The 14,647-nt window shown below is 44.8% G+C and overlaps 1 protein-coding gene across 4 annotated transcripts in view; it reads right to left on the bottom strand.

The window, feature by feature from the left end:
* LOC115328303 (high-affinity choline transporter 1) overlaps positions 1–7,405 on the bottom strand; it is a 70,551-nt gene extending 63,146 nt beyond the window's left edge. The window contains exon 1 of one of the 4 annotated variants that reach the window (XM_040218592.3): positions 7,204–7,405. The gene's annotated coding sequence lies outside the window, so the exon portion shown is untranslated. Of the gene's footprint in view, positions 1–3,578; positions 3,589–7,203 lie in introns of those variants that run through there. The other 3 variants (XM_040218571.2, XM_040218584.1, XM_040218578.1) reach the window with 3 other exon arrangements.
* Positions 7,406–14,647: the final 7,242 nt, after the last annotated feature.

The following is a 14,647-nucleotide window of genomic DNA, read 5'->3' as shown; positions in this document are numbered from 1 at the left end:
GAGAGGAGTCGTTTTGTCATTATGACTACAGCATCTTTGAACGTCTCGCCTCCAAGACGTTCAAGGTAGGAGACCCGCAAGTTGAACGAGAACTGATAACAAAAAAATCCCGGGACAAAGTATGCAACGAACGCGATTCATCTCAAAAGAGGGTTCGTGGTCTACGCGTGGACTACAGGAAATAATTTCAACGTTACGGCCGCAACAACGGAGGCGAAGGGAGATAGGTGGGGCGCACGCAAGCTATTTGAGTCATTCATCCGCGACGATGCGTCAGGGTGCAACAAAAACCGTGGCCTCCTTCTGGAAGTATACATGGACATTCCGGATAGGTAGGGCTGCGTTGACCGAAACTTTCTCATTTTCCTGTATGCACTGATGACGCCCTCCGGTATGCGAAGCGAAACATTTATTGAGGTTGTTATTTCTGCTAGGTGAAATTGGTGTCCTAATTTTAATGAAAGTACATTAATATGAAGAGAAACAAGCGATAGGCAAAATAACCACGCTAAATAAAGAAATTGTGGTAGTGTTTGCGTCAATGTGTTTCAGCAGGATAGGAATGTATAGTATGCGAGAATCCGCCCAGTATGAAGGATTATATATCCTTGCCACAACGGAGGAATATGTATTGCAAATGTTATCTTGGAAATTTTGATGAAAGCTGGCAGAGAAAACGCCTTTCAGTGTAATGACGAAGTTGCATGTTTTGCTTAACATTTCCTTTCGAAATTCAGGGCGCCCAAGTTTAGGCTCCAGTGCAGCCACATCTTTTTCTGATGTCAGTGGGAAAGCAGGCAGCTGAGTGTCTAGTGTAGTTCCTGGACAGAGGCCATTCAGCTGTTGTTGTAGCCGTTGCACACGTGCCTCCAAGCTTTTCACGGTATTTTTTATTTCAACCATAAGGGTGAGAATCTTTTTAAAGAGAGCTGCGAAAAGACAATGTGGAGCTATGATTAGCGCATCGAAGAGGTTAGTCCGTGATGCAAATTAATGCAACCTTAGGTTCAAAGATATCCTTTGAATTTATGTTGCACGATATCACATGTAAGGAACAAAATGTTCAGTTTACTTACCACTCTCATCACGCTGGTTAACTACTGGTGCTTGAATACAGGCTCGTGCTGTTGTGTTGATGGTAGCGGACGAAACGACGTCAAAGGACTGCCTGCAGACCCCACTGCTCTTTGCTCCAGCAAGCAGAGAGGGCACAGATTGGACAGCTGGAGTGAGCGAAGGTCTGGAATGGTAACGACATAAAAACAGAATGTAGAAAATTACCCCAGTGGGGGTAATTTTAAAATGGTCAGTGCGGTATATTACGTTCTCAGGGTTATGAAAGTCCGAGGTTCCTCAAGGTCACTGTCAAGCTCATTTGCATCAACTGTTGACTCAGGGTCTATTGTAGACGTGTCCAGAGAGCGAGTGACTTTCTCGCATGCTTCTTCATAGGACGCTGAAAGCAAGCATTTGCGTTTTAAAAAGCAGGTATTAGAGTAGTTTCATTTCGAATGTGTTTTCCCGTTTTAAACTTACATGCATATCCAAAGACACGTATGGGGAACTTGCGCCATGGTCCAGGTAGGGAATAAAGTTTGATCATAAACTACCGTCTTCCACTTGTGACATTTGTCGGCCAGTAGCACTTCGTCAGCTCTTCGGTCAACCAGGAAAGCGGCACAGAGCTGGTCGCTTCTTCTCCCAAGAACCCCACAATTGCCAACCATTGGCCTGGTTTTGGATTCATGGCTGGTCAGCCTGCATGAGGCAAAAATAAAGTTGAACCTTGAGTGAATACATATATTCTGTTCTTCTATAACCTGGAAGGAAAGCAAAGCCTTCAAGTGCAGCCATTTAGGTTTGGTGGAAGCATTTTGAAAGCCTAAATGGTCGCGCTCAGTGTTGCACTCCAGTCAACTTCGCATTTTTAAATTTTGCACGGCACATACCAGTGGTCTAAATTGGCTGCGGTGTTTGGCCAGCGGCACGACTGCAAGGTTCTTTCTTTGTTAGCTCCATTTGTAATGATGTGAAATGCCTGGAGATAAAATATGCCAGTACGTCGAGAGGAGCGTTGACAACATTTTTCAGTCGTAACATCAATTCTGAAGAGACACATTACTGTAAATTTAAAGAAATGTCTCCGTGCACTTCACTCAGAATGAATAGATCTGTCAGGTTATCCATTAGCATTTAATTTCATGGCATGAAAGTTGGCACTTCGCAAGCAACTGCTGCGTGGCAAGGGCCACAATAAGGGTGCATCGCCTCTGTCTTAAAGGATTAATTTATTGAAGATTTCAACTTGCATTGAAGACTCACCAAACTTGGGCTCTGAGTGCAGTAGTGGGATAACTGCGAATACAGAAACGTTTGTGAGCGAATGTATGACATACAACAATGCAGGAGTAAAGTAAGTCACTGCAGTTAATTTAGAACCCAACGAACATTATTATTTTACTGCACATGCATTGCAAAACACTAAAAAAACGAACGAATAAAAAAAAATTCTGTAATACAAAAACACAGCCCCAGCCCGCCATGCTCACTAGGAACATATATCTTTAGGGAGTAATTAAGAACGTAGATATATGGCTTTACAATTGCCCGAGAAACACTCCGGCGTGCGTGCGGGGAATGGCAGGGCTAGATCATGTCAGCCACATCTACTTCTGCTCGAAATGCCCCTCGCGATCGCTGCAGGAAAAACATCCAGTTGCTCGAAAAGTCTTATTGTCGATGCGACCGATTGGGAGTCCGAAGTCTCTAGCTGCCAAGGCTATCAAATTCAACCGACGCTTTCTCTGAAAGAGACTTCGCTCTTATGCCTTTCGATATTGCCACTGTTTCGGGTACACGCAAGGACAACGGTGCAAGGTATACGCTTTAGGTGAGGAAACTGCGCGGCTAAATGTGCGGCGCGATCAAACGGATAACGTTCGGTTGACGAGTATCTGAAAGGCTCATCATCCGGCAGCCACCGTGCCCACGGCTGACAATGTCAGCCGTCGAAAGGCGCGACTGCCTGAGAGCAAAAACAAATCCCAAGAGCATGGGAGAAGTGTCCCGGGATGACTCCAGCTCTACGAGACATCTGCCGGCGTCGCTTAAAACCAAAGCGACGAGCCAACTTCCCTCTGGTAGCCGCGAAAAGCACACAGTCCACACCTAGAAATCATTAGCTAACACCGTGGAGAGGACAGATCTTGCTTTTTGGACCCCGATGTGCTGGCAGGAATATGCTTTCATTCGTTATGCTACACCAACCATAGCTTTGCTTTCAGGCTCCGGCCGCCGGCTCAATCAGCTATTTTATAGCACTGGGCGGGCACTGACATCAACTTCCGAACAAACAAGAAGCAAACAACACCAACTTTGCGCCGGCGCGGGCTCCAGAGCGCTCGAATGTATTCCGTTTGAGTGAACCTGGCGGCCTGGCCACCAGGTTCTCTCAAAGCGACGAAGCGCTGAAAACATGCAGTCTTCCCATTCTAACCGACACATATCGACGTAAGGCAAGCGCCCGGAACAAACTACAAAAAGAAATGCAGGTTAATTGAAGGAAGCGCTGTACTCACCTGCTGCCGTTATCCTCCTCGTTCCGCACCTTTTCACTTCTGCACAAGTTCGCGATGGCGTCGCCGGGCGCACGGATTTGGCGCGAAGTGCAGAAATGAACCGTTTGCGCATGTCCGTTGCAGCGGCTTGCCAGAATCTTCGAGCTCATGCCCGGAAAGGGCGAGGGAGCGCGAGACAGAGGAGGAAAACGTCGCGTGTCTCCTCCGGCAGAAAGCGGGAGTTTACGGCAACGAAAGACCGACATTTTTTTTTTGTTGTTGTTTTTTATTTCCGACGCCACGCTCTCAGGCGGGCGTATTGCCGCTGGAATCCGGCAATTTGCGCGCCGATATTGACCGACCCAGTCCCAGAATGCGCCGTGCAAACCCCAGATTCTCCCGGAGCTCTGTGCTACTGGGTTAACGACGTTACCTTTGTCGTTACTTTTCAGTTCTTTGTGAACAATATATCATAAACGAGCATAATCTAGCAATTCCTTGCACTTTCCAAAATGTCTGTTTCGACATTTCGAGTGCCAGTTGGCCTTGCACAAACTTGAGAATGCGTTCTTTCTCGCGAGTCACGACCCGAATATAGCCACCTGTAGATTTTATGAAAAGAAAAGGAAAAAAAAAGAAAGAAGAATGTAGTTATCTTTACGCATTTGCTTGCACTTTGTGACTGAACACTTACATCTTAGTATATTGAAACACTATCTCTGTTGCGTTTTTTTTTTTTTTTGTTTTTCTGTGCACGATTTTTAATCGAGTGAATAAACCGTGAAACAACAATACACGCGGAGGAAACTTCGTATGTTTCGTATTTTGATTAGCGCCACTACACTGCACTGCGCATGTTTCGTATTTGATTTGTACTACTCTGGCGTGGTTTCAACGGTGGAGGCAAAATTTACTGCTGTTGCGCAGGGCTTGTTTCTGGTTTGCCGGGTACGAACTGAAATATATCAAAGGAGTCCATGAACCCAGCGCAACCGTCAACGAGCCGGCAATGTGCTAGTGCTACCAAGGATATATCGATGTTGATGAGAACAGAACACGCAACTATAGCACGGCCGGCAAACAGAGTATATTTCTGTGATGAAGGTGGTTGTTAACTATTTGATCGCAGTATGCAAACTTTGCAACAAGGAGTACTCCGACAACAAGTCTTCGTGCTCAAATCTGAGATCCAGTTGAATTTTGGTGTTTATTTTTTTCATAATATTGACTAATTTTCCAGCTAAATTATCAAGTTTGAATTTACGGCTATGGTAGAAGCCCGACTGATTCGTGTCTATAATTTATTTTCTTTCAAACACTACTTTTTCCTTAATTTTTGTGCTATTGAAAGGTAACTGAAAGTAACGTCGTTACTTTTTAAAAGTAACCTTTAATTGTAACGAATTACTCTTTTGTTGCGGTAACTGTAACGGTAACTTGGCTACTTTTTTCTGAAAGTAACTGTAACTGTAACGAATTACTTTTTAGAAGTAAGTTACCCATGGCTGGTACAGACCACTCCGTCGTACGGAAACCGTGCTTTCGTGGGGTGTAGGGAAGGCATCCCGCTGCATGTTAGTACTCACCTTGAAACGCCTCTACTGCCGTCCTAACCGTCCACTCTCGGTCAGGTAGACTGCGTGGTCTTCGCGGTCTGGTCGGCATTTGCGCATTCTAGATTACATTACTAGCCACTGTACGCGTTCAGAGGCAAGCCTCCGTGAATTACCGCTGATGTGACGTTGGTGCAAATTATGTCTCTACTCGTTTTCACCTCGGGAGAAAAATATTTCTTACGCATTGCTCACACGCCGCGCGTGCTAGTTCTTACAATACTTGGTTGTCGGAGGAAGAAGCGATGCTTTTGGCGGTTGAAACGTGCACATCTTGGTAAGGTAACATATATATAATTTAAAGTGTACATACACACATATATTCTAATTCTCTACATAAATGAGTACATTAGTAAAGATTCTCTAGGAGCCGAACTTTTTATTTGCTAGGGCACTTGCAATGGAAGCTGGGAAAAGGCGAGGAGTTCTTGCTTAAGGCGGACCTGTTACTGCATACTTAACCTGCCACCGCCTAGAGTCGTTTTTTATGACAAAGTAGATCGTGCTTCTTCGCTGTGCTTTCCGCTAAATTTCGCGCAATACGTAGCTCCGGCCTCCAAGTCTGGTGACCGATATTTTGCGCGTCACATGTTTCCGACGCTAAATATTGTAAGACGCAGGTTCATTACATTTAGTATATATGTGATGGTTTTCGTGGCGTCCCGTAACCTGTCTATTGATCCCAGGTCATGTACACTTTCTGTGTTAAAAACAGCACAAAAAGAAAGTTCAGGCCCCCAACAAACAATGGTGCTAGAACGTTTCACATCCCCAGAATGTGGTCATTCGATTTCCGCCTTGTGACGTCATAAAAGTGTTATGCTCTAGCCGGACACGATCTTGGCGGTCTCCCAGCAGCGGCGGTGGATGGGGCAGACAACTGTTCTGCTGCAGGTCGCACTCATATGAAGCCGTCCACGGATGCTTTGGCAGTCAGACTTTGGGACGCCGCGACGACAGCGACGCTCGCGTTTCCTCGTGCTTTTCGCCTGCATTTCTACCACCAACCGCCAGGATCGCGACGTTTGACAGCATGGCGCTCCGGTTCCTGTGACGTCATTTGTTGGCGCTCCGGGCCGACTTTTGATGTATGTCCGCGATGGGACGTTAAAACCCCCAGTCGGAAACGCGTTCTAGACGCCATTGCCCAACTCCCGTGAACGCACAGTACGTTCAATCTCACTATGAAGTGCTGAACAGTCTAGGTCACTGGACATGGTAAACGTCTTCCCTAAATTTAGTGGGAGAAGGAGGAACTACCTGTACTTGACGCCACATCTGTCCGTGTTGATGTGTATGCATGTGACGCCAAACCCCATCCGTTTCTTTAATAATTCTGCCTCAGAATCACAACACGAGCAGAAAACATATTAAAAGCTAGGAAGAAAAAAAAAAGGAATGAATTGTGACAATTTTGTGACCTTTGGCGTGCACGCATTCAGGGACGCATGTTCGTGAGAATACAACAGGGACGTGTTTTCGCATATTACATGGTAATGTGCGAAAACATATTTGTGGACCCCAAATTCCAACCACTTAGGTTAGAGTCCGAATTGAGCTATACCAACTAGTGCCATCATATCCACGAGAAAAAACTAACGTTCTTGATTGGTTCCCGTGTTAGGTCTTTGTTTTCTGGTTTCCGTGAAATCCGCTTTGGGTGAAAGCCGCAAATGAACCTAGCTATGGACCCAGCACACTGGACCGCGAGAAGCAGAACCAGGTGGTGCAAGAAAGCGCGCGCAGTGAAAGAAGTGGAAGGGGCAAAAAGAGAATAGCAGAAGCAGGTGGTGTGAAAAGAGCTCGCCGAACGAGGGAAAGTGGAGAGTGCAGGAAACCACGCGTTTCCTTATATGGTGACCCAGAAAATGCAGCGTAACGACTTTGTATCCGCGTGGTTTCCTGTCGTAGTCTGTTCCCATATAAAACCCTGTCATAGGCACCACCTGAACGAAAGGCACCACACAGCCCAGGCACTGAAATCTAAAATTCATCTTGCCCCAGGCACCACCTGAATTAAGAGCGCCACTCACCCTATAGAGCTGTCGCATTCAAACACAATTTGCAGACTGAGAGAGCATGAAGCCAAATTGTATGACACGCCATTGACGGTTACATGCGTACAAAGTATGTTGGACTAAGTACGACAGGACACTGATGGTCGCCTCCGTAGCAACTATGCCGGACTATGTAACACACGCCGCAGAAAGTCGTCAACTACCCTAGTTCCTAAGTGACACTTAGTACAGCTGCTCACTGCTTCATTCACTTCCTGACTGTGGAGCCAAATAAAGAGGCATGATATGAGTACACGGAAAGGGAAGGGGGGGGCGGAAGCTGCTCACTTAGTCTGTCGCTTCCTGCTTGTGGAGCCAATTAAAGAGGCATGATATGAGTACACGGAAAAGGGGGGAGGAGGGAGCTGCTCACTCTTTCTCTCACTTCCTGCCTGTGAAGCCAAATAAAGAGGCATGATATTAAAACACGGAAAAAGGGGGGGGGGGGGGGCTGGCTTAGTGGTGTCGCCAATCAAGTTTTTCGCTTACGCAGATGATGTGTTGAGTTGTCAGTTCTTTGAGGCCAAAGCTACGGCGTGCGCTCACGCACAATAAAATGTTCTGTAGAGCGTAAAGGGCGGAGATAATTATTTAAAAGAAAAAAATCATCCGGTGTTTGGCTGCGATCATGGCCGTCGATGTCAGAAATTGTTTTGCCAGTTCGGTGGACCGCCTCGTTGTTTAATTACTTGTGGGTCAGTCTAGATTTAAACAAGCTATAATGCGGAGGAGGAGGCGTGAGGCTAGGTGCCGCAGGTTGGGCGGGTACGGAGTTGCAAGAAATAGAAAAAGAATTCTTTTAAGCCAAAGCTACGTATGGAACGCGGTACTTTTTGTGTATGGTATTCATTTTCCGCTGCGGCTTACCAAACGATTGAAGTAAAAACAAATGCAACGCGTCTGTGGGACGTTTGTTTGGAATTCTTGTTTGGAAAGAACGCGATGTTCAAATATTTTTTAGTCGACAGAAAGGCGGTCTAGGATGTGTGAATGTTGACTTCAAAGTGAAAATGCACTGGTTTGTGCTTTTTCGGGCTAAGTGGTGATCTAATACTTTGTTCATGTGCTTGCTTTCTTGTCACGACTGTTCAATCAAAGTATCTCACGTCAAGAATAAAGTTCCTGAGAGACATTTTTGCTGTAATCCCACATCTACTTTAACAACATGTATTGCTTGCCTCTCCTAGTTCGCATGCAGAACTTCTTAAATCATCTTGACACATCGTTTCTTGACATTTTGGATTATGACATTTTGTCGTTCAAGAGGAGCATTCCACTTTTGTTACAATGTGTTTTTGCAGCGTTGTGTTGAATACTTTTTCATGCGCTTCCGTTTTAGGTCGAGGTCTGTTGGTGGGTAGAATAAATAAATTCATATATAATAAATATATGATACCTGCTGATATTTAGCGGACGCTGGGAGGGCTGTACCTTTCTTTGCGGATGGACGCTGACAGCAATTACGGCGCAGTCAAGCGGGCACCTGATTTAAGTTATTACGGAGAAAACGCAGAAGCTAATAATGCTATTGAAAGCATTTAAAAAAAAAATATTTGAATAAAGAAGAGAGGAAGCGTTTCTATCGGGACACCGCTAAACTGGTCATGCCATCGCCCCTCTCTCGCCTTAGTTTTACAAAAGCTGACGTAACTGACCTGTTCGGCAGGAAATTAAATACAACTTTGTCATATTTCAGATGGAGGTGCTACCTGTAAAAACCTGGAAAAAAATGAGGTTGTGTTTTTTTTTCTTCCGCAGGGCACTAACTGTTCACGTTGCCCCTTTGCTGTGAGGCTAGAGCATATGCTTTCCTTTACTACGCTAATGCCGAACTGTTTTGGGTGCCACTTCGCGCGGAAATCAAGATTCATCTTTAACCAGCATAACATAATTTAAATTATCTTGATGTGGGAAAGAAAAAAAAAGACGGCATAGGTCTAGAAATATTATTATAACTTGTAGCATATGCCGTGTGATATTCTGGTACTGAGCACACTTTGGTAAGGGGGGAAGGTCACCCGGCATGGCCTTATCTTATTCCGAGAGTTAACTATATAAGGTCCTTATTTAGTTAGCTAGAGAGATCGAGTTCCCAAAAAACCTACACTTGGGATACTGTAAAGGCCCGATTTAAATAGCACGAAGTCCATCTGCGAATGCACAAAAAACTTGTGTCTTAGTACCAGGCACGCTTTTCATTGTTCACCTCTTGTTATCGGCGTTGCATGACGTTGAGTGCAACATTGCAAAATTTGCGTAAATTGCTAAGCAGTCCTTTTGTTTTTTAATGGAGCCAAAGAGAAGTCGTGGCAGAGTTGAGAGTGCAGGAGCGGTGCATCCCGGGAAGGTGGTAGCGATGATAGGCAGACTGAATTAGACGTGAAATTTCCTCTTGCATCCACCAAGAAGAAACCTGAGTCTACCCAGTCTAAACGGAAATGTAGATTGAATGGAACAGTCCGTAGAGCACATGTAAAACAGGTTTCACGAATTTGAGAAACATAACAAACCAAACGACCGATATTAAAAACCTAAAACGAGAAAGAAGACATTCGAACTGAAGTATGAGACCAGCTAAGCATTACAGGATGTGCTCCAGCCAGGGTTGTATGAGCTTCAGTTTCGAAGCAGTTGGCTCAATATAGAAGTCCACAGAATTACAATGACGCAAATTGACAGCCTGCATTTTTCGCTAGATGAGGTGGCTGACAAGCTTGAGCGCTCTCATCTAACAGCGTCTGATGTTGTACCTGCTCATAGGCCACCCGGGAAACAAGAATACGTCCGTGGAGTAATCGTTATATATATTAGGCAACAGAACAAGAATGATGGGACAGAAAAATAAAATCAAACTTAAGAACACTGCCCAGCAACGTTTCATTAAAAAAAACTTCAGAAAAAAAGGAAACAAAAAAAACACACAAAAACTACGCCATTAGTTGGTAAAAAACGAAAAAGTTTTGGTTCGGAAAATTGACAGAGCACTCCTTATTTACATTAAAAGCAACCATGACCTTCATAAAAAAAATTAATGAATTAATTGTGCAGAGTTTGAGGGGACACATGCATTTACAATGAACAAAAACGTCATTATTAGCCGAAAGATGTGAATGTGATTGTATCTCAGTTTCCACCTCTTTTAATGAATGTAATAATTTAAACACAAAGTCGACAGATTTCTCGTGTTTAAATTGATTATTTATTAAATTTTGTTTTCCAATTCCCGTTATTATGCAACCAATACTTAAAGCACAAATGAGCTCGATGCTTCGGCGAAGGGTCAATACAACCCTTAGCTGAGGTGGCGGGGTTGCATTGCTACGTTACGACAATACTGAATGTACATTGCTTGATTGTTACAGTGTGATTACTCCTGATTATGAAAAACTTTCGCTGTGTTTAGGGCAATGCTTTTTGCTTGCTATTGGCCACAAAACGGAAATATATATATATATAAAGAACACTTAATATTCTACGATTACTTTCTTGCTTTTGTGGTTGAAAATTAAAAATAAAAACTAAAACTTTAATTGCAGGTGCAGATTTTCATACAGATATGAGTAATACCCTTCCGTCAGTCAGAGAGTTTGACACACTCATATTATCAGATGAATGATTTAATGCGATTGATGTACCAACAAGCGTTGCAGCTGTGCATCAGTCCGTCCTTTAGTTGTTTTTGGAAACGTTGTGCGTTTGAATTTTCAAACATGAACTACATCGTAATCATGTTCCTGTATTCTTTTGCGCGGGGAAAAAAAGCAGGATAGCGGTAAACAAACCCCCACAGCTATTTTACCAATCACCTACAGAGATTACGCTTAATGCTTTCTAGGATGGAATATCGCAGACAAATTGGAGCCAAAAGGGCAATTTAAAGCAACCCTATGAGGCTAATATTTCGTTTTTGAGCAGTTTTATGCTGGGTATTTTCAGATACGATCGAACAACCATGTCCGGCGATCATTTTTAATTTTGATAGAAAAAATATTTTCCTGGCCCCATGCCCGGAAGAATGCAACAAATCATTGTTTTGGAAAGAAAAAAAAAATTGTCTTTGCGAAAACAATTTGTATTCACCCTCTCAGCCATGTGCGCGTTTTGCGTATTGCGTGATGTTGGCGTTTCGGGCTGCTTCAGCCCAAAAAACTGTTCTGGCTTCGGCTCTAGAAATATCTACTGAAAGCTAGGCATAGGAATGATTGAAAAAAAGTATTAATGACCCAGTACCAGGGTTGTTATTTTGAGAAACAAAATCGCAATACAGCACATTGCGCAAAAACGCTCGAGGTGAACGATTTTTTTTTCTCCGTATCTATAAAAGCCAAGGTCTCAAAACGTTTCCAGTGTGTCTCGGTGTATGTAGTTCATTGTTACAAAAAATATTGTTGTCCTCGCTAGCGGGAGAAAAATACAAGAATGGTTCACAGAGGAATATCTGAATATGCATCAAAAAGGCCATTTTTAATATTCTTTAAAATCTCCGAAATTCACGTTTACAATATGTTCAAACAGAATCTGCATAGACACAATGCGATATTTGTGGGGCTTAGAAGTTATAAAACGAGAAATATGGCCAAATTGACGCCAACGCAGTTGCCATAAATGGGGTGTACACACACCCGTTCTTCACACTTTTATTACTATTAAAAAGCGTAAAAATGCTACGGGGTTGTCAGGAAAAGACAAATTGACAGCACAGAGGTGGACGGTAAATTTGAAGGGAAAATTCCTAATACATTTTCGTACAACCGACTCGAAAACGCCCATGGGCCGGAGCGATCAAGGTAACCCTGTAACATGCTACTCGGTGCCTGTTTCAGCAGCCGGTGTGTAGCGTCGAAGGAAGAAACCGGAGTAACTTTGCAAACAGATCAGCCTACAACCTTGGCGGTAACATGATATAAAAGGATTAGCGGCACAAAACCTGTGCCGCCTGTGAGCGCCAATAGATCCGCCGCCGCGGAGGGCCCCGCAGCGCACAAAGGAAAAAGCTCTCAGCCTTTCCACTTTGGTGAAGAAGGAAGACCTAGGGTGCCTTCATGTGCGCTTCGCATAGGGTGATGCCAACTGCCCGTTTCCCTTTCCCAGTCCCTCTCCCACCGCCATTTCGGTTCTCCATTGTTTCGCCGTGCGCTGGAAAGTGGCCTTTGTGTCTATAGGTCGCCCCTCCGAGGGTGAGAACGCTAATCCTCTTCCCCCCTCCCTCCCTCCTGTGGCTTCCACAGCGCTAGGCGAAGCTTCTGAGATAAGCTGCTCGTTTCCGGGAGGGCTGTAAGCCCCACCGATTATCGCAGAAAACCAAAATGGTCGTCGGTCTGTCGGCGAGTGATATGACAAAGAATGGCACCACCCTAGCAAAGCGCACATGAACGCTCCCTAGGAAGACCAGCGAAGCTGTACTACGGTGGGAATGAAGTAATGGTCGGCCGGAAGTCGACAAGCCAGAGTGGAAAGGCGGCAGAGCCGTATATGGGGAGAGTTTGGTCAGTCTATGATCTCGCCGCCGTAATGCTCTCCTCCCAAGTGAGCCAATCAGCACGCGGCGTAGAGCGAGAGGCATGAGCGCATGCGCGTGAACACCCGGCTGCTCCCACCTGAGTGGGGAGGGCCGCCATCTTCGATCATTCTCCCGGCGGAATGCGTGGGATCGGCATCTAAATCTCGATTGTTGCCTTTTATATCGCTGGCTCTGGCAAGAAAACAACATTCTGTAATTCCTCGGTGGGTTAAAAAGCTAATAAATGAAGATTTTTCGGCGTATGGCCACAAAATTTTATTCAGGCAAAAAAGAAGTCGGCCCGTAGCAGACGACGCGTAGCCTCAGCAGTGCTCTTCTCCGACCAGTCTCCGACAGCGTTGCTAAAAAATGGCGGTCGTCTCCTCTCTGCTCCCTTCTTTCTCTCTCGCTCCTTCGGCGCTCTCCTCTCTTTCATTTACTTTTCTCCTCTCCGGCGCCTTTGTCGCCACACCCACTGGCCAAACTCTCCCAATATACGGCTTTGAAAGGCGAGGTTGCCGCCATCTATGATCGACGGCGGCAAGCAGACCGCAGGCAAACACAACACCCTGGACAGCTACCGCCATCTACGAGCGACGACGGCAAGCAGACAACCGGCAAACGCGACACGCTGGACAGCTACCACCATCTATAAGCGACGGCGGCAAGCAGACAACCGGCAAACGCAACGCTCTGGACAACTACCGCCATCTATGAGCGACGGCGAACACCGGAGTGTTGTGTCGACATTGGTTTGGTTTTGGACACAATCCTGCAAAACGATATTTCAATTGACTGATATTTCTTGTATGCCGCGTTTTCAGATAGGACCATGTCCGGCCAACAATTATTTATTTTTTACCAAACTATATATTTTACTTAATGTGCGACCACAAAAAAAACAAAAAAACAAACATATTCGAGCTTTTTTGTGCAACAAATGTCTCTTGAGGATCGAAAATCACAGTCTCTGTTCATATACGCGCATGTTTTTTGCGACTTGCGTGAAACCGTCCCTTTGAATATTTATAAAAGAAAAAGTGTTGTCGCCTTAGGTTTAATATTTTTGTGCTGAGACTGTACATAAACTTAAAGGAGCTAAACATGTATTATCGAGTACGAAGCAATTCAGAAATTAAGAGCTTTATGGATCCAAATCTCAAAAGACTAGAAATTTAAAACTTTTCACATGATTTGGACGCGTTTGTTTAGTATTCACATAAATTGCCATTGAAATTAAAAACGATAACCTTTGTCAAAAAAGATACCGAAATGTAAGCAGTTTCCCGATTTTGCAATAATTGAAAAATCAGTTTAAAATGAAGGCCATCTTGAGTTCTTCTACTTTTCACAGATGAAGGCTCATAACAAGTGGTATCAGGCCCTTAAAAAGCGCTTAGCAATATTTTTGAATTTTTTAATTTACACAGCGCCAAACATACAGAATCGATCTTTTTTAGAGTTTGGCCACGATCAGTGACGTCACTGGTGACGTCATCGGCATCCGCATGACTCCATCGGCATCATCATTGTCATCGTCACTGATGACGTCATCCGTGACGTCACTGATGACGTTATCGTCACGTGACCTCATGGGAGTCACGTGACCCCCGTGAGGTCACGTGACCCTCGTGAGGTCACGTGACCCTGGTGACGTCACGTGACCCCCGTGAGGTTACATGACCCTCGTGAGATGACCGCGACGCCGCTCGGAGGGAGGAGTAGCAGACAGGATGAGGAGGTGAGCAGGAGGGAGGAAGGATATACCTTCCCAGTACCCTTCCCCTCCTCCTCCTCAAGAGCTGCGCTCTAATCCGGCGTTACAGGGAGCTGTAAACGGCTTTTAATTTTTTTTTTGTTTAATTACGTAAAAGTAACTGCCGCAAGGTATCACTCTTTGCCTCTTTCTAATTCGTTGAG

This window comes from Ixodes scapularis, unplaced genomic scaffold (assembly GCF_016920785.2).
Source record: "Ixodes scapularis isolate PalLabHiFi unplaced genomic scaffold, ASM1692078v2 PGA_scaffold7__128_contigs__length_106722199, whole genome shotgun sequence".
In the NCBI taxonomy this organism is placed as follows: Eukaryota; Metazoa; Arthropoda; class Arachnida; order Ixodida; family Ixodidae; genus Ixodes; species Ixodes scapularis.
The sequence above is the reverse complement of the archived record's forward strand: the minus strand, read 5'-3'. Positions and strand labels throughout refer to the sequence as shown.